Below are 27677 nucleotides of genomic sequence, written 5' to 3' on the forward strand. Positions count from 1 at the left end.
CTATGTCTGATAAATCTAGGAAACTTTATTCACATAGTCATGTTTACTTTCCAAAGTGTTGACGACACAATAAACAAGATCAAGTATGTGAAAAGGGTTTCAGATGAATTCATACATTGTGTATACATAATCATGAAATAAATCATGTGAACCATGCAACATTAAATGTTATTTCTGATTTATATTAATAAGTAAATTTGATTATATTGAAATGAGTTTTATTTAGGGCATAAAACCCAACATATACATCGGAAGGGACCGATATTGAACTTTGATTAGATATATTAGAATTTACCGTAATATCTATTCAATTCAATATCACCTAGTTGATCCTAGATCAAATGATCTTAATCCTGATATGATTAGGTTCAATCTAAAGAGAGTTATTTGTGTTCTTTGATTTGTTAGTGAAGCCTACTTTTGGGTCAGGGTGATACGTACATTTTGGGAACACGGTAGTGCAATTGAGTGGGAGCGCTAACATAAATATGGAATCTATAGCTTCTATCTGGTGAATAGAAAGTAAAGGATGATTTCCTTCGAGCTTAACCAAACGAAAATAAATGGTGGAGTACTCATTTCACTTAGCGGAAATATCATTTATACATAGTTAAGTGTTTTAAGGATAAAATACATTGTAGGGTGTTACGGTAATTTAATCCCTTTACAGTGTAAATCATCTATATAGAGGATCGTTGATCAAATTAGGATTATAACAATGGATAACTAATGACGTATCTATATCGTGGAACATATAGAGCGTTATATATGACTGAGAGTGCAATTCCAAGTTCTAAGAGTGGATTCAATAAGGAATTAATAAGTTAGGGCATTTACTTGGTAAATTCGGTTCCACTTATTTGAAGCTCGATTATATAGACCCATGGTCCCCATACTAGTTGAGACCATACTGCTTGTAAGACTCAGTTAATTGATTTTGATTAATCAATTATAATTCTAAAGTTAGACTATGTCTACTTTATGAATTTTCAATTATAATTCGGTTCCACTTATGTCTACTTTATGAAAAATAACAAAATGGGAAAGTTACAAAGTGAGGCCCAATTTCCTTATATGGGCCGCCCACTATGCAAGAGGTTTACCATTTTATTTTTTCCATTATTTTAATGCCACACAATTCTAACCTAAACCTAGAGGGCATTCTATAAATAGAAAGTGTTGGCTTCAGGAAACTCATAACTTTGCACATTAGTTTCTTTCAAAAAAGCCTACACGCCCCTCTCTCTCTTTTCTTCTCTCAAATTTCGAAATTCTCTTGAGTGATAGAGTAGTTCCCACACACATCAAGTGGTACCTCAATCATAGTATGTAAGACTATGGAAAATCAACATCAAAGAAGGAGAGAAAGAGATCCAGATTTAGATCTTGATAATGCTCTGCTACAGAAAGGAATCAAGGGCTAGAGATCTGAATGGAAGGAGTCATTATATTCCGCTGCACCCAATGTAAGGTTTTCTTAAACTCTTATGTGTTTATTTCATTGTTTTAGAATTCATATTAGGATGTTAATCAAACATACTTGGTAGTAAATCTAGATCCTCGTAAAATATTTCCAACAGTATGTCCATCTATTTGCTCATCAGATGAATCTGAAAAAAATTGCTACAAGTTATAACAGTTGGCTTTAATACCAACTTAAAGGGGACCCACCAGCAACTATATATAGGGGTTCCTCTATTCTAAAAAGGAGTGCTGAGTTGAGAGTTCTGATCTCTAATCTCCAAAGCTCATACTTTAGATTCAGTTTAAGAGAGAGAGAGAGTCCAAGATCATAGTGAGTGTGTGTGGAGGGATGTAAAAGGGAGTATCATTCTTGAAGTAATTTCCCTCAATGTGAGGCATTTTTTTGTAATTACTTACTGTGTTGAGTTGTAATCTTGGACTCATTCGATTGTGTACTACTGACTAATCCTGTTCAATAAAGATCCATCATTCATCTATTATTGAGTTAAGTTTTCTTTGTCTTATTTCAATTAAGTCCAAGTTTTGGTTTTGTGATTGGTTTTAGTTTTGATTTGTGTTTCTTTAACATTGTTACTATTGTAACAAATTGTTTTGAGGGTGAGGATTCACCACAATTACTTTATAAATAAATACTAAAATTAATATATTTCTTAAAATAAATTTTATTTATACCCTAAACACTTATAAAAGTATAATTTTTTTTTATTATTTAGTCTGTGTAAACTATATATTTTAATTTTTTTTAAAATAATAACAGTATAATTTTTAATGATTTTTTTTGTTAAAAAATTACTAATATAATTTTATTATTTTGAGTTTTAAAAGAAAAAATATAATGATTTAATAGAAGGTCTCTTAATAGAATGTGCACTGATATACATTGGTTATTTTTTTATTATTATTATATAAATTAACTGATGATATTTAAATAATTAATAAGAAAGGTAATAAATGTGAAAAAAGTTGTTCTGAGATTACCGAAAAATAAATGGGCACTAATGGAGCAGTTTGTTTAGAAAGATTAATAAATGAGGTGAAAAAAATAAAAATAGATGGCAATTATTGATTGGAGGGACATGGTTGGCATAGGGAAATTTGGGACATGTGATTTTTTTTTTTTCCGTTTTATTAAGGTTTCATAGGTTTGTTATTAAGATTTTTCATAGGTTCAAAACTGATTTCAGTTCTGAGAGTATTGTAAAAGAGTTACTCTTTTTTATGATGTTATTATATATTTTTTATTTTCTTTTTATTATTTTATTTTTATGTTCGAAATTAGTTTTCACACTTCTATTTTATTTTTATATTATTATTGTCCATTATGTGTTGTTTTAATTATATTGGTGAGTGTGTTTTATTTGGTTGGTAGATAAAATTAGTTTATGTTATCTTCATTGTTCATAACTTCAGTTTTGTTATGATTTTTTCTAAGGTTGAAACTTATTTCAGAGGGTTCACATGTTCGTAAGTAGTTTTACGAGTTTTGAGGGTTCTATATTAGGGTTGCTCCATTTTATGATACTATTGTATATTTTTTATTTTAAGTTTCTTTGTATTATTTTGTTTCTAGATTTGAAGTTAATTTTTATGTGTTTAATTTTCAATTGGTTGTTTGACATAACTAGTTTCTATGATTTAATTTTATATAGATTTGTTAAAAAAATTTGTGTTATGTCTTATTATTTTATTGACTTTCATAATCATTTTTTTAAGTAATTAGTTTCATAACTTGTTTTTTTTATTATTTTTCATAATTGAGTTTTAAGTTTCAATTTTTTCAATTGATTATTTCACGAAAATGGTTTGTACTTTACTAAATGGTTTCCTATATGTTAGAATTTTAACTAGTTGATAAATGAAATTAGTTTCTGTGTGTTAGATTCCAACATTCAACTCCAGTGACGACTCCGACATCTAACTCCGATTACGGCGACAACTCAGACCATTTTCTAGCGACTTTTCGAGTGATTCCAATTTCAGCAAATTTTCCAACGGCTGTGAGTGCCAGTGCCAAACTCCAGAGATTTTTCAGCGCCAGTGCCAATTCCGACAACTTTTTCGGCACCAATACCAACTCCGACAAACTTACTTTTCCAATGACCATTGTTCTTTAAACATATTATTAAATTTTTTATGGAATTTTGTTGAGGTTTTCATATTTTTCTTTCTCTAAAATTACCATATTTTGTCCATTAAATTTAATATCAATAAATATATAAACCTTTTTTTTTCATACTATTGTAAATAGTACTAAAATATAACAATGCACTACTTTTTTTTTAGTACACCATACTCTCAAATGTCAAACATGAAACAAATAAAGAAAGAAAGAAACTAAAAAAAAGTATATTTTAATGAGGTTTTTGGCAATAAAATAATAGTATTCATCTCCACTATCTCATTCAACTAAATTAATTTCACCATCACACAATAATGTCAAAAGTAGACATAACCAAATTTCAAACTTTAAAAAAAAAAAATCTACGTTGAAAAAGAAAAGAAAATTATAATAATTATCCAAAATTTGCAAGAGCTGGTGGTACTGAAGCAGCAGCAGTAGCAGTCTCTGCTGACTTCACAAGAAGTTTGTACCAAAAGTTGTGAATGCCTTCCTCCATAACATCATCCTCATCAGTATTATTATTGTTATTATGATCCATGAATGAGTGATGTACATCATCAGAGTTTAACAATAATGATGATGAGACCTGTAATTTTGGATCAAAAAAGACTGTCCTGGTAGTAGAATGCTTGTAATAATGGTGTTGTTGGTGATGGACATTATTATTAACAACTGTAGTAGCATTACTACTACTAGTTCTGGCATTATTGACCATCATCATCATCGTCATGGGTTGTAATATTGCTTCATGGTCAAGATGATCAGTTTCACTATTACTACTTTGTTTCATTATTAACTTCTTCTTGATTTTCTTCTTCAAGTGGGTGTGCCAGAAGTTTTTTATTTCGTTGTCTGTTCTTCCTGGTAATTGGGTCGCTATAGAAGACCATCTGATATATTATAATTAATACACATCATAATCAATTAATCTCATAGCAACTATAACATATATAAGAGTATATATAGATCTTAATTAATATTCATTGCCAAAAAAGAAGTAGAGTATATATATACCTATTTCCAAGATTGTGATGTAGCTTGATGATGGTGTCTTCCTCTTCTTTGCTGAAGTTTCCTCTTTTAATATCAGGCCTCAAGTAATTTATCCAACAGAAGCCTACAGCTCTTTCCACACCTCAACAGACCTATACATATACACCAACAATATCAAAAGTCGTTATTTATATATATGTATACACATATATCAAAAAAATACACGCCACTGAGATCGGTTTATTTTATATGCATTTATATATATATACCTGCTTGTTTAGGAAGAGCCCTCCAATTTGCATGACCGAATTGTTGGATATAAGAAATGAGTATGTGATCTTCTTCAGGGGTCCATGGTCCTTTTTTCAGTCCCATATTCTCACAACATGCTCTCCTACCACCCATCTCTCTTTCTCACTTTTAATTTATTATCGTATGAGCTTTATTAATATACATATATATATATAAATTAATTAATTAATAATAATGAGAAAGAAGAGGAAGAGTCAAGTTTATATGTGCATGCACCAAACCAAATAAGGGAAAAGCTAATTAAGCGGGCGTCTTTTCGTTTCTCAAGAAGATAGATATACATTTACAAGTTGTAACTATATATGGGGCCGTTGGTCCAACAAACAACGCATGGTGTTCAAAAGCTACACACCAATATATTTTTTATTACATATGTTTCACACTATATATATACTTAGAGCTTGCATTGCTACCAGACATTAATGGTCTTAACACTTTTAAATATATCGACTTTGTGATTGGTTAGCGATATTCTTTTAAAAATTATTATATTAAACTATATATAGGAACCTATACTTAATTGAATCAATATAGCGATAATGACGTATAGGAAAATGTTGGTATGCAACATTAGTACATTTTTAGCGTTTCTCTATTTAGGACATTAGTATAGGTCACTAAGTTTCTTAGGACGTCTATAACATAATGTTTTCTAATTGGCTAGTAAATTTTTTTATAATTTTTATTAAATTAAAATAAGCGGAACTCGATATTAAATTGTACTTATAGTAATATTACATTTCATAAAAGTATAGGCATAGTGCCTTTTAGAAAAAAAGTTAAAAAGTACTACTAGTGTCTAATATCTTCCTCAGTGTTATACAGTTATTAGTATAATTAAGTATTGTATCCATATAATTTAAACCAATAAATTTTAAAAAATATCCATAGCCAATTATAAGGCACCAAAGTGCTTGATGGTGACCAATAAAAATGCTCTTTCTCATATATTTATCATTTTTTCGCATGTCACATGTTTACAAATGTGGGAAAAATTGTCGTCGTTGATCACCGAAGTGATTGGTCATTGGAGAATTCTTCAAGAATGTGCTTTGTTTAAAAGCATGTGACGTATCATTTTGTCATCTACTAAACTTTTTCTTAGTAATTGCTTACATTCCAAGTAGAAAACTTTATAAAAGAGAAATACTAATGGTTTGGTTCGGAGTACCTTATTAGTACAATTAATAATCATCTCAACGATTTTAATTTAATAATTATTATAAAAATTTATTAACCATTTAAAAAACATTACCTCATAACAATATTAAATATTATAATATTAAATATTTTTAATAGTTAATAACAATGCTATTTATATATATACTTCTAATTTATAACGTCAATTTTCTATACAAATTTTTAGTCAATTTTGTTGCTCAAAAATATATATATTTTTTTTGATGCGGTGATTAAAATCACACATGATTAAGAAAGCAGCAATCCTCAATTGGCGGCGACACCTCCTTGAACCAGGATAGCTCATTGTCTAGCAAGAAAGGAATGCTTTGTCAAACCAAACCTTTGCGGGAATTCTTATTTCGAGCGCATGGGACAAAGCCGCACTTTTTGAAAATTTAGGCAATACGGTTATAACGAAGTCAAACGACACCCCATCACATTGAAAAATACCTTCCCAATATAAATTACGGGTTAGAGCTAGCAAAGGCGAAAAACATCACAACATCATCTTTATAAATGTTTAAAAAAATTTCAAATAGTTAACAGTGCTTATTGACTTCGCTTTTAGCCAATAATGAGTCTTAATTAAAGCAATAAGAATAAATAAACAATAGAAAACAAAGAGTAATAAGTAACGAAAAGGTTCAGTTCGTAGTAGTGGCAATAATCTACTCCCCTCTTTGTTGTATTAACTTATGAGTAAAATGAAGTATTCTCTCTCGAAATCTCTTATAAAGATCTTTGAACAAATTACTCTTAAATTGTGATTTCACTTTTGAGTGTTTTCTCTCTGAATAATTTTGTCCCCGCAAATAGTAAGATGAGACCACTATTTATAGGGGCTAATTACATAATAATAGTTTTCCTTGATCTATAAAAAATAAAATAGGAAAGTAGCATGTTTCTATAATTACAATGAAGGCACTACTACATATTTGGGATTTAGAGGCAATTTTTAAGCCCTTTTAGCGTCAATTTTGGCAAAATTCTTTACCGACGCTGATGCAGGCAACGTTGTAGGGTTGAAAATAACTGGCGCTAAATGATACCCTATGGCGTCGGTTATTCACAAATAATCGACGCTATTTACAAAATAGCGACGTTGTAGGGATAAAAATCGATGTTGTAGGGTTTAAATTATATATTTATTCATAATTATTTTTTCGGTTGAAGCTTAAAATTTAATTTATTTAAATTTTATATTTATTAATTTATATTAAATATTATTTAATTTAAATTTAAATAAAATCTACTTTTAAAAAAAACTAAATTAAATATTATTTAAATTAATTTTATGATTAGTCAATATACTTAATTTCATTTCATAGAAGCAATTAAATAAATTACAATTATAGATTACACAAATATTGTAAAATTAGTCCAAGTATTAACAAGTTAATAAATCTAATTACAAGTTAACTTAAAAAAAATAAGGTAGGGAAGAAAAATTCTTAGGCTTTTCAGCATCATTCCTCCAAGCCTTCGTAAATCACCGCCATCAACCGTTCTATCCACTGTCGCTGTAATGGTAACAATTCAATTTTTAGATTGCAGGTCTGATTTTCTCCAAACTGTAAAAAGAAGTAAAAGTTTATTAGTTTACATATATATATATATTATTATTTATTAATATAATAAATATTATAATTAATAATTAAAGCTTACAGCTTACAACTTTATGATCTTATATATAACGGTTGGGTTTGCACGTGCGACGATGTCAGTCATATATTTCAAAACATAAAAATCACATTCTTAGTTTTTAGGTTGTCTTTGACAATTTGGTAGTGCAATTCCTGTCCACGGCCCAAGATACGCATTTCATGCCCTTATAAAGCAGTATGCTTTGCTGTTTTAAAAATTATATTAACATTTCAATTCATTAGTTAATTAAATTTTTTTTACATAAAGAGTAATTAAATTATTACCTTTCCAACATTTTAGTAATTTGTTCGAGAACTTTGTGGCCACGTATAGGGTCTAAATGAACAATTTTCCCTAGCGCAGCGACCTCTAACATCCAATGTGCGCTAAAAAATTATAATATAATGTATGTAAGATAGTATAAAAATAATTTTAAGTTATAATATAGAGTGTTTACCCGATATTCCGGGGAATAAGAAATATTTGGTGGTTGTTATTCATCGATGATAACCAAAGGGCCAATCGTTGTGATGCATTTTCAAAAGACGCACTCTTCTCTTCATTGTTGACACCATTCACTACGAGAAGCTCTGGATCGTAAAACTTGAAAATTCTTCTCAAATTGTTCATGCTCTCCCAGATGTGCCTGCATTAAATTGTTAAATATTAGTGTTTTATAATAATTTCACTAGAATTTGATATATAAAGTTAATTAGATCAAAGAAAGTATACATCATTCCAAACAACATTCCCCTGGTTTGCGATGAAGTCACACAACACCACCTATTGCAAATCCTCTCCCGATAACATGATACGGGTACGAGGTCTTATGAATCCTCGGGGTACTGAATTGTGATTATATCACGTTTATCTTTGACTCTTAAAAATTTATCAACCATCCATTTTAGTGAGTTAGGGATTAAAGCCATGATCTCTGGTGTGAATAATTCATCTTCTTGAGTCGGCCACCGCCTTTTCAAGAAGTCATGGGACCTTTCTCCTTCGACACACCACGTCTTGATGGTGGTTGAGCTAGTGACCCTATATAAAACACAATATAATATATCAAATTTGATCCTAATTCTACTGAATTTTTGGCAGCATAACGGATGAAATTGAATGCCCCCAAAAATTTTAAACTTGCTTATATAATAACAAATAACACAGATATAACAGTTGTTTATTCATCCATCCCACCACAGTATATTCGTAGAACCTACTTCCCTATGATTGAATATTTAAGATATTCAAACTCCACTAATCATTAATAATTAATTTATAACAAAAGTTACCTTGGGTGTTCCAATTAGGTATTTAGGCCAAGGAAGGAACATGTTTACTACTTCCTTAACGTATCTGCACCCGTCAATTGAGATTGAGATTTCACCATCTTGTTGCAGCATTTCTGAAATTAGAACCTGAGCATGTGAATCATCGTAGTCTTGCAGTGAACTTTGATTGGACCCTCATGTTCGTACAAATACACTCAGGCCACAACGTTGTCGATATAGTCAGAATATATATACTAGCTGATTAAGGGCCTTTGTGTTGGAAATTATTTTACCAGGATCTATTTACTATCATGTATGTTGGATTAACAACCTAATATGAATTCTAACACAATGAAAATAAACACATATAAAGTTAGAAAACCTTACAGTGGGTGCAGTGGCATATTATGACTCCTTCCGTTCAGATCTCTAGCCCTTGATTCCTTTCTGTAGCAGAGCATCACCAAGATCTGAACCTGGATCTTCTTTTCTCCTTCTTTGATGCAGAATTTCCATAGTCTTACATACTATGATTGAGGTACCACTTGATGTGTGTGGGCACTACTCATCTCACAAGGATTTCGAAATTTTTCTCTCTTTTTCTCTCTAAATTTCGTGGCTTATGATCCATACAAGAGAAGAGAACAAGGTTACTTTATATAGGGAAAAGGGAGAGCACAACTTTCCAAATAAAACAGTTTCCTTAATTACTGTGTAATCAATTAACTGGCTTATTTAGTGTGATCCACCACTTTCTTATTTTTGCTAGGCTTTGATTAGCAATTACATGGCAATTAAAATTGAAAATAATAATTGGGAAAATCAAACCATGTGGCCGGCCATAGGGTGAAATGGGCCTCACTTGGATTTTGCAGTTTCCTCAATTTTATTTCTATTTCTCCAAAAATGCCACTTTTCCAATTCTAATCATTTAAATGCCAAAACTAATTATTTAATAACTAAAATAGATTATTAAATAATATTATCATTTAAAATAATTATTAATTAGACATGCAAAGTCTCTTAATTAATAATTAAACCTAGAAACCCTTTTATTTACGATTTCATCCTTAAACTGTGAGAATTCATAAAGTAGACATAGTCTAACTTTTAGAATTATAATTGATTAATTAAAATCAATTAACTGAGTCTTACAAGAAGTATGGTCTCAACTAGTATGGGGACCACGGGTCTATATAACCGAAGCTTCCAATAAGTCGAACCGAATTTACCAAGTAAATTCTACAACTTATTAATTCCTCATTGAATCCACACTTAGAACTTGGAATTGCACTCTCAGTGATCTAGAACGCTCTATATGTTCCACTATTAGACACGTCATTAGTTATCCATTGTTATAACCCTAATGTGATCAATGATCCTCTATATAGATGATCTACATTGAAAAGGCACTACCGTTCTGCTACACCTTCAATGTATTTTATCCTTAAAACACTTAACCCTGTATAAATGATATTTCAGCTAAGTGAAATGAGATCTCCACCATTTATCTTCGTTTGGTTAAGCTCGAAGGAAATCATCCTTTACTTCTATTTGCCAAATAGAAGCTATAGATTCCATATTTATGTTAGCGCTCCCACTCAATTGTTGGAAATTATTTTACCGAGGATCTTAGATCTACTCACGAAGTATGTTTATTAACACCACTAAATATGAACTTTCTAAAACGATGAAATAAACACATATAAAGTTTAGGAAACCTTACATTGGGTGCAGCGGAATATAATGACTCCTTAGTTGAGATATCTAGCCCTTGATTCCTTTTACGTAGCGAGCATTATCAATATACGAACACGGATCTCTTTCTACGAATCTTTAATGCCGAAACTCCTTTCTTGATGATCTTTCTTCACGATCTTCCTCACTATGATTGAGGTATTGCTTGATGTGTGTGGGCACTACTCTAATCACTAAGGATTTCGAAATATTGAAGAAGAAGAGAGGGAGTGGTCGACGAGATAGGGAGAGAGAAGGCTCGGTTTTCTCCGAAGGAAAAATAGAAAATTTAAGTGTAATTTTCTGAAGCCTTCACTATTTATTTATAGCATTCCACTAGGGTTAGGTTTGAATTATTTGGCATTAAAATAATGAAAATATCAGTTTAAATTGCCTAGAAAAGTGGCTGGCCCTATACTAGTGGATTTGGGCCTCACTTTTTGCAATTTTGCGGTTTTACCTTTTACGCATACGATTTTCTCAAAAACGCCAATTTTCTAATTCAACCATTTAAATGCCAATTCTAACTATTTAATAACTATAAATAATTATTAAATAATATTGTCATTTATCATATTTATTAATTGAACCATACAAAGTATCATAATTAACAAATATGCCCCTATAAACTCTTTCTTTACAATTTCGCCCTTACTTAGTGAAAAAATTCACAAATAGACATAGTCTAATTTGAGAATTATAATTGATTAATCAAAACCAATTACATGAGTCTTACAAGAAATATTATCTCAACTAAGTGGGGGGACCATGGTCTATATAACCGAGCTTCCAATAAGTAGATCAAGAATTTAGCACTAAAATTCACTAACTTATTAATTCTTCGTTGAATCCACGCATAGAACTTAGAATTGCACTCTCAGTATATAGAATGCTCTATATGTTCCACCATATAGACACATCATTAGTTATCCATTGTTATAACCCTAATGTGATCAATGACCCTCTAATAGATGATCTACATTGAAAAGGGATCAAATTACCGTTACACCCTACAATGTATTTATTCCTTAAAACACTTGACCTCGTATAAATGATATTTCAGCTTATGTGAAATGAGATCTCCACCATTTATTTTCGTTTGGTCAAGCTCGAAGGAGATCATCCTTTACTTACTATTCGCCAGATAGAAGCTATAGATTCCATGTTTATGCTTTAGCGCTCCCACTCAATTGCACTACTTAGTGTTCCCAAAATGTACGTATCACTCGACCTAAAAGTAGGCTTAACTAACAAATCAAAGAACACGAATAGCCTTTCAAGATTGAGCCTAATCATAACTGGATTAAGATCATTTGATCTAGGATCAACTAGGCGATATTGACTTGAATAGATTTTACGGTAAGTTTAATTAAATCTAAGTCAAAGTTCAATATCGGTCCCTTCCGATGCATACTCCATGCATCCAACCTGAGGTTTACTTTAACCAATGCTCTGGAAAGAACATAGCACTTCTCCAAATGCAAGTAAACTCTGTTGTAGATTATCATATCAGTAAAACCCTATGTCTGATAAATCTAGGAAACTTTATTCACATAGTCATGTTTACTTTCCAATGTGTTGACGGCACAATAAATAGGATCAAGTATGTGAAAAGGGTTTCGAATGAATTTATACATTATGTACATATAATCATGAAATAAATCATGTGAACCATGCAACATTAAATGTTATTTACGATCTATATTAATAAGTAAATCTGATTATATTGAAATGAGTTTTATTTAGGGCATAAAACCCAACATCAATTGCATTACCGTGTTCCCAAAATGTACGTATCACCCTGACCCAAAAGTAATCTTAACTAATCAAATCAAAGAACACGAATAACACTCTTGAGATTGAACTTTAACCATATCGGGATTGAGATCATTTGATCTAGGATCAACAGGTGATATTGAATTGAATAGATATTACGGTAAGTTTTAATATATCTAATCAAAGTTCAATATCGGTCCCTTCCGATGTATACTCCATACATCAGATATTGGTAAACTTTGCCAATGTCCTGGAAAGGACATAACACTTTTCCAAGGTGTAAGAATACATATACGGCGATTATACCATGTCGATCTAAATCCGGTGTTCGACAAATCGGGGAATAAACTTTTGAACATATAATAAAGATTATATTCCAGTTTGTGCGACAACACTATAATCTTTAACCAACTCATATGTTACGGACTTAAAAAGAATTCATACATTATATACATATAATCATGAAATAAATCATGTGAACCATGCAACATAAAATATTATTTCGATCTTTATTAATAAGTAAATCGATTATATGAAATGAGTTTTATTTAGGGCATAAAACCCAACAAACTCCCACTTGCACTAATATAAAACAAAAAGTGCATTTCAAATAATCATTAACACCTTGATATACCAATCAAGTGTAATAGTAGTAAACTCCTCGTAATAGGATCTGATAGGTTGAATTAAACACAACCTATTCTCCACCATTACTCTTCCTTAATCACAAAATCCTTGATAATGTGAAATTTCTCTCTATATGTCTACTCTCTTGGGACACTTTGGATTCTATACTTTTGGCAACTACTCTTTGGTTATTCGGGAAGTAACCACAGTAGTTAAGGCAAGTGTGAACGGTGCCACAAAAGTATAGAACTTTCCTTAGACTGAATAAGTACCTTTCCTGCAACTTTAACATTCACTCTCTCTCTGGTAGACCAAGAGATTTCAGATAGGTTTTTACACTTCTCCAAAATCACTACTCCACCCCCAAAGTAAGCACCATCTCATCAGCAGACTTTCTAGCACACGGGCAAGTCTCGAAATCTGATGTGGTGTAGTCTAAGAGTTTCAAAACCACCCTTATTGACTAACATATAGTTCCTCTTCTTAATCTTAAAATTTACTTGATTGTCTTCCAATGTTCTTCTCCTGGATTAATCCGATACCTACTCATTACTCCCACTCAACAGTAGGTGTCTGGTCTAAGGCATACAAAAGCATATCTGAGACCTCTCACTGTTGATTTAAGAAATTCTTTCATGGCTTTATCTTCTGGAATAGTTGAAACTTTTTCTTAGATAAATAAAATCTATGCTTAGAAGTTGTGAAGCTTACATAGATTGCCATTGGAAAGAAAATGCTCCAGCATCTTACTAAAGTAAGTTGCTTGCATTAGAGTAAGTAATTACCAGGTATACCACAAGCCATAGATTTAGATAAACTCAAACCTACAATACTAGGAACAAGAAGTTTTGTTAAGTCCATTGAATAGACTTATTAACGAAAATTTCCTTTCATGTCCTTGTAACAGAAAACTTTAGGTTACTCCATGTGAATGGATCAAACCATAGTTCTCTTGGCTTTCTTCTTAGTTTCTTATCTTGACAATCGATTACTTGTTTAAACTTACAATGGATTTTAATCACTAGTATCTTCCAAGTCATGAGAAGGTAAAGTTCCTTGAAACTCTCCCACTACAACAAGGTACGCGTGAATTATGTCTAAGAAAACTAAATGGTATTGACCTCTTCGGTTGTGTTAAGACAACAGAGGCAGTGGGATCATCTTGTAAAATAAGATGATAGAACACTTTTGGAATCAAAAAAAATATCTCCTTTATTTGCTACTTTATTTTCAGACTTAGTCATTTTCTTAGAAAAGTAGTATTTGTTTAAACAAACACTTTCTTATCTAATGACTACGGGATGCTCCACCCCTAATCACTTAGAATAGCTAACAAACATGCAAACAAAGGTTAGCAGTTCTAGCTTTTCTTAAGATTTCGATTAGGTCATCCATGAATCTAGTAATGATTTACATTAAGTATACAACCATTGCATCATTACGAATTTTTATTACGAAGTAGAAGGATTTAGGCAACGACTAGTAACTAATCATCAATATGCAACTCGAATTTACGGGAGGTAAGTTTGAATATAATTCAAAAAATCAAATAAATGATCTTTGAACTGCATATCTACTAACTTTTTCTCCACCCCTATCAGTTCGCAAGATCTTTAACCACTTACTTTCACCATTGCTAGAATTTCATGAAATTTTTCTAACATTTCAAATTTCTTTTGCGTAAGGTAAAATCTAGAGTGATCGTTTTAAGAATATAATGAAAACTCATATCCACCCCTGAATGTACATCCATCTGCGAATGAGATGAAATTACTTTCAGTGGATATAGGCATATTAACTCTTTGCAGAGAATGATCTTGTCAAAACCACTATGAACAAGATACAAATGCCATAGATTTATAAAATATGTGGTTGTATCTTTTGATGACTTAAGTTAGTTACATCAAAAAGTTCTTAGAATAGTGCTAGTGGATTCTGGTTACAGAATACTAAACTCATACAGTTTGAATCCATTGATAGAAAATGATTATTAAACACTTGTGAAAGTGTAGCTTGTATAATTAGTAACTCTTTCTTGGACCACCACTACTAATCTAACTCTATGATTTGCCTATATAAGTAGGAGATATCTAAGATTGAGGATTTATATCATTTTGGGATAGAATTTCGGGAATATAATTATATGCGTCATCTAATTTCTTAAGAGAAAATAAGACTTTATATGATTTATAGACCATTCATCCAATGATATGTCATTAAGCTAATTCGAAATGAATAAGCTAAGAGGAATCAGGATAATTTCGTTTTAAATAAGAATCCAACGATGCTCCGATTAGCGAGAGTCAAAGTAATCTTATTTATACAATCTTCTTGTTTCATATTGTAAAATACTAGTGTAAGGTGTCATCAATTGATGAACAACCTAGATGTTGCGTATACAATATTTATCTTTCGAGATCTAACACTATTATGTTAATCTAATGGTGAAAATCTATTAGGGATTTATCTCATTAGAAAAACAAGCTAAGTTAGACCAACAATGAAGATTCGAAATTAAACTACAATTTAATAACAGAAAATAACATGGTTCAATACAATTTCATACACATTCAGAAATTATTAAGCATATAGCAAGTAGGAATGACAAGTGAAAATACTAAAACATACAATCCTAAATAATTTCCAAGGTTTTCAACAAACTGATATCAGTGTCCCGTTTAGGCGAGAGTCAAAGCTATCATTCATTGAATAGAGTTGTCAGCTCATCTAAAATGTCAAACATTCTAGCAACCTTTTATTCGATCAAGATTTGAATCGCGTTGTCCGTTTAGGCGAGAGTCAAGGCAATTCTATCTTATGAGCTTCCACCATTGTTTCATATTCTTGCAAGTCTTATACAGTCGTCACCATTACGGTGATCATAAACTATATAAAAAACTTGCAAGATTACTTATCTTTCGAGATTAAACGGTGCTAACTTGCTAATGAACGTTCCTCCCTTAGGGAGGATTACTCACTAAAACAATAGCTATGTAAAACCAACAATGGAGATCGAATATCCTTATAATAAAGCTCATTATTTTAATGAAGGGCTGTATTTTCTTCTACTATTTATTTTAATCAATTTATTTTAAATATATATTTATTTAATTAAAATTTCCAATTTAGAATAAAATATTCTAAATATAAATTTTAATTTAATATTTATAAATTATACTTAGATGGATATGAAAATAACGTGACTTATTTCCATCTTAGTAATAATTTCCATAAATATTTAGAAAATTATTCAATTTAAGTTGTTTCGAAATTAATTTAAATTAATTTACAACTCAAATTTAATTTTCTATAAATATATATTGCATTTCGAAAATGCTTTAAAATAAAATAAAATAAATCTAGGAAAATTACTCTAATTTTATGTTTGCCCAAAATTAATAAAAATTAATTTTCAACAAAAAATATAATTTTCCTATTTAATTAAATATCTAAGAAAAATTTCAAATATTTAAGTAGCATGATTAAAAAATCAACTTAAATATTAATTTTCTATTTAATTAAATACACTAGAAAAATACTTCAAGCAAAGCACGGATAATATCTATCTAGACTTTCATACACTAATTAATTCAATTTCTAATTATAATATATTTCACTTCCTTTATTTTAATTAATCATTAAATGAAAAATCATTGATTTATGTTGGTCCAAAATTAAATAAATAATTTTCAACTTTAATCTATTTTTTAAATAAAATTCGAAATTTCTGCATCAAGGTGATGCAATTTCGAAATTTTGGGAAATGATTAATATAATAAAATAAAATATATTTTGAAAATTATTCAAACTTAAGTTATTCTGAAATAAGATTTCAAACTTAAAATAATTTTCAACTTTAATTAAATAACATAACAATATTAAAGTATCATGATGAAAATCAACTTAGATATTGAAATTTTCAATTTAATTAAATGTATTAAATTCAAGAAACAAATAATTAAGTAAAAAGGAAACTTAATTATTAATTCTAGTTTAATACTAGGAAAATATACTAAACTTAGATTGTACCAAAATTAATTATTAAACAATTAATTTCACAATCAATGATACTTTCCTATTTAATATTAGAATTAATAACTAGTATGGAAATAACTGTATAGAATATATATCATTAACTAAGTGTTTTTCTAATTAACTTTAAAATATTACATGAAAAATAAATTTCATATATTTTAAAAGTTAATTATGTTGCTAATTCAATTTTAATTAGGTTAGACTAATATAATTAACCTAATACAATTATTTAAATAAGGCAAATGAGCCTTCACAATTGGAGTAGTTCATGTGAGGAGAGCTTGGGTTCGATTATGTCGTACCCACTTCTATTGGCCCAAACTCTCAGACAAGGCCCAAAAGAGAGGAATTTAACCTTAAAATAAACAATTGTTATTCATTGAATAAGCCCAAATCTAATTGGACCTAAATAAATTTCCTTATGTCAAAATTTATTTTAGCAACCTAGTCCATTTACTTAGTAAAAACTTAAATGGGCTTCCTATATGCATCTAAGCCCAAAAGCAAACATATAGGCTCACACAGTCAAATGATTTGGATGGGCACCTATCATGTTACTAGGTTTACATAGATGAAAGAAGTACAAAATTTCCACATTACAAATTATTTATAAGATCTATCGTCGAAAGGACTATGATTAAAATCGGATCATAGGATACGTCGACAAGTTAATCATAGCAATTTAGATCGATAAATAATAGGTTTGTTAAAAAGTTTTGAATAAACAATATAAATAAACAAACATTGTCCATGTAACAGATGTGAATTAAGATATTAATATAATTAAATTATTATTCTTAAACTAACCAAATAAAGGAAACTTAATTTTAAAATATCTAGGTTTATTTGAATCAAACTAAATTAAATATCTAATAAGATCAACTTTGGATTTGAAAGGAAAGAATGCTTGATATCACTTTCCGGATCTTATAATTTAATAAAATAAACCAAATTTTAAAATAGATTTGGTTAGATAATTATTATTTTAGGAATAAAATAATAAAATGAATAATAATTACCATAATTATATGTCAAAATATCTCAAATTAAGCAATATTCAAATCTTTACAAAAATATCTATGATATTTAAATATTTAAAGATATGATTTATAAATTTCTAATAAGGGAAAAAATGATATATATATATATATATAAAAATATCATTTTTAAACTTATAATTTATAAATAATTAAATATTTAACAAAATAACAAATTTTTTGAATTTGAAAAATATCATGGTAAGTATATCTATAAAAATATCTATGTTAATTTCAAATTTATTAATTATTTAATTTGTCATATAAGATAATTTTTAATATAATATTTTAAATAAAAAGATAAAGTTATCTTTAAATTTAAAATATCTTAAATATCAAAATATCTAATCTTTATAATTAAATAATAAATAAATATTAAAGAAGTTAACAAATTTTTAAATTTGACCATAATAGGAAATCTATTTAAAATTAGAAACATTCCAAAATAGAAATATTTAAAAATTGGAAAAATTACTAAATTGAAAATATTTAACATTGGAAACATTTCAATTTAGAAATATTTAAAAATGGAAAAATGAATTTTGGGAAACAATCCCGAGAAAAAATTAGATTTTTGGGGAAAAACCCATGAAAATTCGCAATATGTAGGGAACACCATTGAACCCTGATTTTCCAAAAATCATAACTCTTTCAATTTTTATCGGAATCGAGTTCGAAGTAAAAACGAAAATTACTCAATTTTTCACAAGAAATCCAAATAAAATATTTTAAAAAATAGAAAAAATATTTTTCATGGAAAAATTTCACGTACAACATTAACATTCATCACATAAGCACATAAACCAACATGAAACCATCCAAATCGACACGGAAACATGTAACACGTTGTTTTAATTCATATTACATGAAAGTAAATCATTACCATGGCTCTAGTGCCGAGTTGTTAGAAATTATTTTACCGGGATCTATTTACTATCATGTATGTTGGATTAATGACCTAATATGAATTCTAAAACAATAAAAATAAACACATATAAAGTTAGAAAACCTTACGATTGGGTGCAGTGGAATATTATGACTCACTTCCGTTCGAATCTCTAGCCCTTGATTCCTTTTACGCTGTAACAGAGCATCACCAAGATCTGAACCTAGATCTTCTTTTCTCCTTCTTTGGTGCAGAATTTCTATAGTCTTACATACTATGATTGAGGTACCACGCTTGATGTGTGTGTGCACTACTCGTCTCACAAGGATTTCGAAATTTTTCTCTCTTTTTCTCTCACTTAATTTTGTGGCTTATGATCCATACAAGAGAAAGAGAACAAGGTTGCTTTATATAGGGGAAAAGGAGAGCCTGGCTTTCCAAATAACCCGAGTTTCCTTAATTACGTAGCAATCGATTAAGCACCTTATTTGGTGTGATCCACCAACTTTCTTATTTTTGCTAGGCTTTGATTAGCGATTACATGGCAATTAAAATTGAAAATAATAATTGGGAAAATCAAACCATGTAAAGTAGGCCATAGGGTGAAATGGGCCTCACTTGGATTTTGTAGTTTCCTCGATTTTATTTCTATTTCTCCAAAAATACACTTTTCCAATTCTAATCATTTAAATGCCAAAACTAATTATTTAATAACTAAAATAGATTATTAAATAATATTATCATTTAAAATAATTATTAATTAGACATGCAAAGTCTCTAAATTAATAATTAAACCTACAAACCCTTTTATTTATGATTTCATCCTTAAAAGCATGAGAATTCATAAAGTAGACATGAGTACAGCTTTTAGAATTATAATTGATTAATTAAAATCAATCAATTAAGTCTTACAATAGGTATGGTCTCAACTAGTATGGGGACCATGGGTCTATATAACCGAGCTTCCAATAAGTCGAGCCGAATTTACCAAGTAAATTCCCTAACTTATTAATTCCTCATTGAATCCACACTTAGAACTTGAAATTGCACTCTCGGTCATATAGAACGCTCTATATGTTCAACGTAGACACGTCATTAGTTATCCATTGTTATAATCCTAATGTGATCAATGATCCTCTATATAGATGATCTACATTGAAAAGGCACTAACATTACCGCTACACCTTCAATGTATTTTATCCTTAAAACACTTAACCCTGTATAAATGATATTTCGATAAGTGAAATGAGATCTCGACCATTTATCTTCGTTTGGTTAAGGCTCAAAGAAAATCATCCTTTAACTTCCATTTGCCAAATAGAAGCTATAGATTCCATATTTATGTTAGCGCTCCCTTTCAATTACATTACCGTGTTCCCAAAATGTACGTATCACCACACGACCCAAAAGTAGGCTTAACTAATCAAATCAAAGAACACGAATAACACTCTTGAGATTGAACTTTAACCATATCGAGTTGAGATCATTTGATCTAGGATCAGCAATTGATATTGAATTGAATAGATATTAAAAGTTTTAATATATCTAATCAAAGTTAAATATCGGTCCCCTTCGATGTATACTCCACGCAAATCCGATTTGGTATGCTTTGCCAATGTCCTGGAAAGGACATAACACTTTCCAAGGTGTAAGAATACCTATCGCTGATTATACCATGTCGATTAAATCCGGTGTTCGACAAATCGAGGAATAAACTTTTGAACATATAATAAAGATTATATTCCTTTGTGCTAACGACAACATAATCTTTAACCAACTCATATGTTAGGACTTAAAAAGAATTGATACATTATATACATATAATCATGAAATAAATCATGTGAACCATGCAACATAAAATGTTATTTTCTGATCTTTATTAATAAGTAAATACGATTATATGAAATGAGTTTTATTTAGGGCATAAAACCCAACACTTTGTTTGTCAAAATTTTATAAGAGAGGTAGGCTGATTGAGGGAAACAAACTCCTCGACGCAAATTTGTGGTCGACCCTCATCTTCATGAGAGTATTGTTGTGGAACATACGCTTGATGAGACACCTCTCCTTCTTCCTCATCCTCATCCTCATTACGCTCTTGTTGGGAAATATTTTTCTTCTATTTAAGGAATTTGATTTCGGTTTTTAAGTACTCAATCTCCTACCGTTTTTGAACCTGACATCATCGAAACTTTCCTTTTCTTCCTGCCAAACAATGTAGATGCCTTGGCAAGGAACCTGCAAATCAATAAATAAAATTAGCTATGATTTATTTTGTATAACTAAGGAAAAAACATTTTTTGAAATACTACCATACCCAGCTGACCACGACACGTCCGAGGATGCTACGGAGTATCCCAGAGCACCTGCGTCGGGATGTCATTTTGGCCATGGACCTGAACTTGTCCACAGGTAACTTGCTCATAGTTAAGCCTAATGCACATGTCAAGAAATTAGTATATGATTTATATATATTAACTCATTATTAGTACTTAATTAACGATTAATATATACTTTTACACTATCTTTTCGGCAATTTTCTTATCGTAATCGATGACAAGTTTCGTTCTCTTGGTTCGAGATTTGATCCAAACAAAGTGGCGTAGGGGATCTTAAACCTTGAGGTCACTTTTTCTGCATTATTTTATAAAAATTAAATGAGTATAATTATATGTTGAAGCACATTGTTAGAAATTGTGATTCACTTACCACGGCTGAATTCCGTTCACCATTCCACTCCGACCACTTTGATGTCTATATTGGATTTTTTTCTTGAACGTTCCCCTTACACCTTACTCAATTCCTACAATGCCAAAAAAATATGTTAGCTACAAGTACTTGTATTTAAAATTTTATCTTAGTACACAGGAGTTAGTCGACTTTGAACAAATTTCAACCAATCATTTTGGTCAATTTCAAGATGTTTTTCAAGGACGTATGCCAACCGTTACAAATCATTTTCTTCTAATGCGAGCATAATGATGTCTTTTGTCATTCTATTCTTGAAGTCTTTCATTAACTTCCCGGTAAAGGATCGGACGATTATTTTGGAAATCATCTTACCTTATAAAACTTGTATAGCTTTAAGGAAAACAAATATGATTAGAGTTAACATCTTGAATTAATCAAGCACATATCAAAATTCTCACTGAAATAACCAACTTACCTATATATCTTTTTTAATCTTATTTTTTAGTGTAGGGTTGACTTGCTTCTTGATTTTCATAGAATTTGTTGGGTTTTGTGCCTTTAAATAAAACCCATTTCAATATAATTGATTCTTACTAATTAATAAAGATCAGAGAAATCACATTTTATGTTGCATAGTTCACATGATTTATTTCATAGTTGTTTAATGTATAAATTCTATTAAGTCCATAACATATGTATTTGTTCATGATTTTAGTGTTGTCGGCACGGTGGAATAAAATCATGATTATATGTTCAAAAGTTTAATTCCACGATTTGTGAGTTCTTGGATTTAGATTGGCATGATAATCGGCAATAAGTATACTTACACCTTGGATAAGTGTTATTTATGTCCTTTCCTTTGCATTATCAAAGTTTACCGGTATCGGATGTATGGAAAACCCGATGGAAGGGACCGATGTGATGTAGATCAGATATCATAAACTTACTGCAGATTTATATAGATACGATATCAATGGTTTGATCTTAGGTCTCCTGGATCCTAATCCTGACAGTGTTCGTTTGATCTCAAGAGTGCTATTTGTGTTCTTTGATTTGTTAGTTAAGCCTACTTTCTGATGCAGGTGATACGTGCATTTTGGGAACGTGATAGTACAATTGTGTGGGAGCGCTTATCATTGTAATTGTATTTATAACACGCTTCTATAAGTTTTTAGAAGTGAAACGATGATTTCCTTCAAACTTGGGTGAATAGAGATAAATGATTGAGATCTCATTTCAGTAATTATATTAGTTTACTGAAATATCATTTATAGGTAGCTAAGTGTTTTAAGGATAAAATACATTGAAGGGTAGAACGGTAAATTTATCCCTATTCAGTGTAGATCATCTATAGATGATTCTTGACAATTAGGATTGTAACAATAGATAATCATAACGTATCTATATCGTGGTACATATAGAAGCGTTCTATATAACGAAGGCTGTAGTGATTCCAAGTTACATAGTGTTTCGATGAGAAATTAATGAGTTGAGAATTTACTTGGTAAATTTTCGATCACAACATTGAAGGCTCGATAATATAGGCCCATGGTCTACTCACTAGTTGAGATAATACTAACTTACGGACTTCCGATTAATTAATTTTAGTTAATCAATTATAATTCTAAAATTAAACTATGTCTTATTTTTGAATTTTCACTAAGCAATGGCTTAATTGTGAAGAAAAGAGGTTTTGGGGTCAATTTGTTAATTAAGAGACTTTGTATGGTCTAATTAATAAATTACATAAAAGGAAATTTAATTTAGTAATTAATTATAATTATTAAATAAATAGTTTTTAACATTTATAGGATTGAATTGGAAAATATGGTATTATTGAAAAGAAGAATAAGTAGTTGAACTAAAGTGGTAAAATTGTAACTAGAGTTTGATCCTTTGAAGTGTACGGCCAACAAGTTGTTTTTGCCCAATATTTTATTCTTTTTTAATCCATATAATTCAACCCTAAGCCCTAGTTGAAACAACATAAAAGGAGCATGATACTACCACTTGTCCAATTGATATCGCTTGACTATTCAACCAAACCTTTAGATGAGAGAGTTCCTTCGCTAGAGATTTCACCTCCTTCATTTCATTCTTCACCATATTTGAACCTTGAGTGATGAGTGTCATGCCCACACATAGCAAGTCAAGTACTCAATCATAGTGAGTAAGACGGTGGTAACCAAACCCGAAGGAGAGAAAGAGATCAGGGTTCAAGTCTTCCTTATTAACTCTTGCTACCGAAAGGAATCCGGGGCTAGAGATCTTGAACGGAAGGAGTCATATTATTCCATTGCGACCAATGTAAGGTTTCCTTAAACCCTTATGTGTTTATTTCATTATTTTAGAGAATTCATATTTAGGATGTTAATGAAACATGCTTGTTAGTAAGTCTAGATCCTAGTAAAATACTCCCAACAACTGCCTCAAAGCCATGGTAATGATTTACTTTCATGAAATATGGATTTAAAATGATGAGTACGGTTTGTGTGTTGATTTGGATGTGTTCATGTTGGTTTATGTATTAATGGAAGAATGTATGTGAATTACAAAATTTTTCCATGAAAATAATTTTATTTTCAATTTGAAAATATTTTATTTGGATTATTTGTGAAAAATTAAGCAACTTTGGTTTTTACGGAACTCGATTCCGATAAAAATTGAAGGAGTTATGAATTTTTGAAATCGGTGTCGAGTATGGTGCTCAATCGCACCGGGAACTCGGACAGTACAGTGATGCACGCGCGGAATGGGGGACAATCCCTTGTCTGAAGGCGTGTCTAGGTTGGCATTCGGACACGACACACCTGGGACCCTGCGTGTCCCCTTGTCTTGAAACCTTCATGAGGTCTGCTATGAGGCAATTGTAGCATATTTTGTTGCCTGTTTTGTCTGCACCCTTCTTTGCCTGACAAGCCCACGAAATCTGATTTTTGTGGGATTTTTCCCCAAATTTCAAATTTTTGCAATTTTTAAACTCCAATTTCAAAATAAAATATATTTTTTAATATATTTAAACTTAAATATCAATTTTAAATTAATAATATTTAATTTTTTCAATAGATTATTATTAATTTTTGACATTTTGAGGTTTAAATTTAAAAATTGATTATTTTATTTTTTAAATTATGGTCAGATTTAAAAATTTGTTAATTTTTTTAATATTTATATATTATTAATTATAAGATGAGATATTTTAATATTTGACATATTTTAAATTAAATGATAGCCTTATCTTTTTAATTTGAAATATTATATTAAAATTATCTTATATGATAAATTAAATAATTAATAAATTTGAAATTAACCTAGATATTTTTATAGATATTCTAACCATAATATTTTCAAATTCAAAAAAAAATTATTTTGTTAAATATTTAATTGTTTATAAATTATAAGTTAGAAAAATGATATTTATGCTATTTTATATCATTTTACTTATTAGAATTTTATAAATTGTATTATAAATATTTAAATAACCTAGATATTTTTGTAGAAATTTGAATAATGCTTAATTTGAGATATTTTGACATATAATTAGGATTATTATTATTTTTTTATTATTTTATTCTTAAAATAATAGTGCTGCCTAAGCATGCTCATTTTTAAAATTGGTTTATTTTATTATTTTAATTTTATTAAATTATAAGATTAGAAAATGTTGTTGAAAATATCTATTTGATTATTTTTCAAATGGAACTATCTTATGAGATATTTAATTTAATTTGATAAAATAATTTAAATAAACTGTGATATTTTCAAGTAGGTTCATTTTTGAATTTTTAAATTTTGATGAGATATTTAAGGTTGTTTTAACGTCATAAATTTTCAAAATTTAGTTGGTTAGTTTTAAAATACTAATTTAATTATATTAATATCTTATCTCACACATATTGTTACATGAATATTGTGTTTGTTTTATTTAATTGTTTATTAAGAAACTTTTTTTTTAACAGATCTATTATTTATTTGATCTAAATTGCTTTGATTAACTTGTTGTGAGAATCAAATGATCTGATTTTAATCATAGTCCAATTGTCAATAGATCCTATAAATAATTTGTAACGAGGTAAATTTTATATTTTAACTTTCATCTTGTGTAAACCTAGAGAAACATGATAGAGACAATCCAAGAATCAATTTATTTTGTGTGACCACATATGTTTGCTTTTGGACATAGATGTGTTAACTCAAACTTTTTGATCTCCTTGTTTTGATGATTAACAAATATTTGATTATTATTTGTTACTAATGATTTATTGATTTTGTAGCAAATTTAAAAGAGAAAATAAATATTTTGGTATTTTTACCAAACTTTTGAAAAAGCGACAACAAATGGATTCAACAACGAAGCATGTCAAGAGCAAAAGATTCAGTGAGGGATCAATATTTCGAAGGGCCTGTTCAAAAGTGGTCTTCCAAAATCCCAAAGTCAAAAAGTCAACCCGAAAGTCAAAAGTCAAAGTCAAAGTCAAGGTCAACTCTTGGAAAAAATCAACTTGGGATCAAAAACATGCAAATGAAGCTAGGAGGCTCATACACATCGGAGACTACTCAAAATTAAATGGTATAAATCTACCCCAGTCTTGTTAAAGTGGTTTTGCATGTAGCACACTTAGTTTTTATAAATTTGAATTTTGGCGAATTCACTAACTTGTGCAACAAGTTTTCTCACACGATAGTTGAAAAAATTTTTGATTAGATTTATAAATTACATTTTTTTTAACTAAGAGAACAAAGTTGGAATTTACGAAATCGGATAGTCGAGTAAGAAGTTATGCGCGTTTAAGTCCGAAAAAATGGCACTTTTTTAGCCTTTGAAATTAAAATGTAGAATTCCGGTTGGCAATAGGAATTCCGGTTGTAATCAATCTGAGATTAGGTTCCCCTCCGAACTCCAGGTTCATGGCTGACCTCACCTCGGGAAACGTCTTAGCGGCTTATGTATTTGTAGTTTTTTATCAAACAACCCCATATAAACTCGATTTTTCTTTCAAAAATTAAGTTGGTTGAGCATTTATTACATATATCTAACTTTATCTAGAGTGAGATTAAGGAGCTTCTAAGGTTGAAATCCAAACCAACACTTTTCACCTGCTTTTGAGCCAAAATTTGATTTTATTCATCTTAAGTGTACTTGCTTTGCTACTCTAGGTTTCCATTGTATCATCATATTTCTAGAGTGATTTTTAGCTTGTATATCAAACACATTTCCATATTGTGATTGAGGTGAGGTTGGTACAGGTTTTGCTTAATAACCCGGTAATAGTGAGGGTCGCACTTTAACAATCCGAGAAAGAGGTTAATGATCCTCGAAGGTGAAAACTATTGAAAGAGGTTTGGAAATACCTTAGTGAAAATTTCCCGGTTGTAAAGGTTAATTGACATTTGACTTAGCAAGCAAATATTGCAGACTTCAAAGCTAGGTCCATAGGCTTTGAAGACCCGGAACGTAAAGTGACATAGTTCTACTGAACCTTGTAAAAATCGAGAGTTTGCATTTTCTAGTCCTTCAACTCTTTACTTTACAAGTTTAATTATTTGTCTTAATATATTGCTTGCCATACTACTTTTTTTACTTGATTATTATTCAGTACTTGCATAATTTTGTGCCAAAAAGTTTTAATTTTCCGAAAGTCAGTTTAAATTTCAAGTTCACCCCCCTCTTGGAAACATCTTAGGCTAATAATTGACCTGAAGCCAGGCTCAAAGTATTTCGTTAGATTTACACGTAGGAGCATGGCGTTTTGGTAATTCCAAATATAACATGTTACCAGGTTTTAACAAAATGAGCACCATACTTCAATGAGGGTTTTTATTGGAAAATTAGAATGAAACTTACCTTCAATCTATTGTATGATTTGTGGCATATTGTG

The 27677-nt window shown here is 29.9% G+C and overlaps 1 pseudogene; it reads right to left on the reverse strand.

The window, feature by feature from the left end:
- Positions 1 to 3784: 3784 nt before the first annotated feature.
- LOC133033950 (transcription factor MYB13-like) lies at positions 3785 to 5005 on the reverse strand (annotated as a pseudogene).
- Between the last annotated feature and the right edge of the window lie 22672 nt (positions 5006 to 27677).

Source organism: Cannabis sativa, chromosome 2, assembly GCF_029168945.1.
Source record: "Cannabis sativa cultivar Pink pepper isolate KNU-18-1 chromosome 2, ASM2916894v1, whole genome shotgun sequence".
In the NCBI taxonomy this organism is placed as follows: Eukaryota; Viridiplantae; Streptophyta; class Magnoliopsida; order Rosales; family Cannabaceae; genus Cannabis; species Cannabis sativa.